Source organism: Arachis duranensis, chromosome 10 (assembly GCF_000817695.3).
Source record: "Arachis duranensis cultivar V14167 chromosome 10, aradu.V14167.gnm2.J7QH, whole genome shotgun sequence".
Classification (NCBI taxonomy): domain Eukaryota; kingdom Viridiplantae; phylum Streptophyta; class Magnoliopsida; order Fabales; family Fabaceae; genus Arachis; species Arachis duranensis.
Genome location: NC_029781.3, coordinates 95,666,896 through 95,668,724, shown reverse-complemented (window position 1 = coordinate 95,668,724; position 1,829 = coordinate 95,666,896).

Below are 1,829 nucleotides of genomic sequence, written 5' to 3'. Positions count from 1 at the left end.
GAGTGTATATATTGAAACAATCTATTTTTTTTTAAATATATATTGTTGGATTATATAAGATTTCTGATTTGATTTGAAGGTAGTATTACGGAAATAGATGAAGTAAAATAAATTAAAAGAAGAGATTAAGGATAGATAAAAAATAATAATGAAGAACAATTTTTTTTTAAATATATATTGTTGGATTATATAAGATTTCTGATTTGATTTGAAGGTAGTATTACGGAAATAGATGAAGTAAAATAAATTAAAAGAAGAGATTAAGGATAGATAAAAAATAATAATGAAGAACAAGTATTGAGACTTTTATTAATGTCATAAAGAGGATGAATAAGTTCTTTTAAAGTGAATATCGCCATATCGGTTAATTAAAATTTACTATTGAGTGTTTTACTAAAAAACATTCTAATGCTGATTTTATAAATTCTTTTATTTAAATTTGATGAACAAAATGAAAAATAATAAAAAGAATTAGAGAAGAGCAAATGATATTCTCTTTGAAAGAAGTAGGTTGAAGTCCTTTTATAATTTGAATAAAGTATCGTTTTTGTCCCAACGTTTAGAGTAAATCCCAAAATTATTCCTAACGTTTAAATTGTTCTATTTAAATCCCTAACGTTTTAAAATTGGCTCAATGTTATCTTGCTATTAGGGATTTGTTAACAGAATTAACGGCGAGACAAAATTGAGACGATTTTGAAATGTTAGGGACTTAAATAGGACGAAAATATTAGAGACAAAAACGATACATAGAAATAAATTTTAATTTTATCCTTCAATAATATCAATTTTTTACGGTACATAATTATTCAGTAAATTACACTTAATCACATTACTTTCATTCTAAATAAATTTATTTTTTTTATAATTTTACTCTTAAAGATTTTTACTCATTATGAAATGTTTGTAGAATGACTAATACATAAATTTGCAAAAAAAAATAATACATATACAATAAAGTATAAATTATATCTTTTATCTTTAATGTATGTATCAAAATTTTTTAATGTTTAATTTAGTTAAACTTTATTTTTAATAATTTTAATCTTTTCTTCAATAATTTTAATTTTTTTACGACAAATAATTATTTAATTTATTTTTTAATTTTGTTCTTAATCAAAAATAAATTCACTTAAAAAATATAATTAAGAATAAAATTAAAAAATAATTAAATAATTATCTACCGTAAAAATTTGATATTATTAAAAAATAAAATTAAAAATAAAATTTAACTAAATTAAATGTTAAAAAATTTCGATACATTAGAGACAAAATGTACAAATTTATACTTTATTATATATGTATTTTTTTTGCAAGTTTATGTACTAGTCATTCTACAAACATTTTATGATGAGTAAAAATTGTTAGGAGTAAACTTATAAAAAAAACAAATTTATTTAGAATGAATCTAATGTGATTACTTAGATGTGATTTAAAAATAATTAAATAACTATGTATAGTAAAAAATTGATATTATTGAAGGATAAAATTAAAATTTATTTCTATGTATTATTTTTTGTCCCTAACGTTTTCCTTCTATAGAACGATTTAAACGTTAAAAACAACTTTAAGACTTATCGCAAATGTTGGGGACAAAACAATACTTTACTCTTTATAATTTCAACCCATTTTGAGAGAAAAGTATATATATTGTCTAATGGTTACAGTGTCATATTCAACTTATCTCTTATTCTAAGGCTTTTACTAAATACGATAATTGGTAGAAGATATTTTTAGATGTTTTCATTATTTTAAGTCTTTTTAACTAAAAATAGGTATAAAAAAGAAGTTTATCTCCACAAGTTAAGGATGTTCGTGGCAAAGATGTG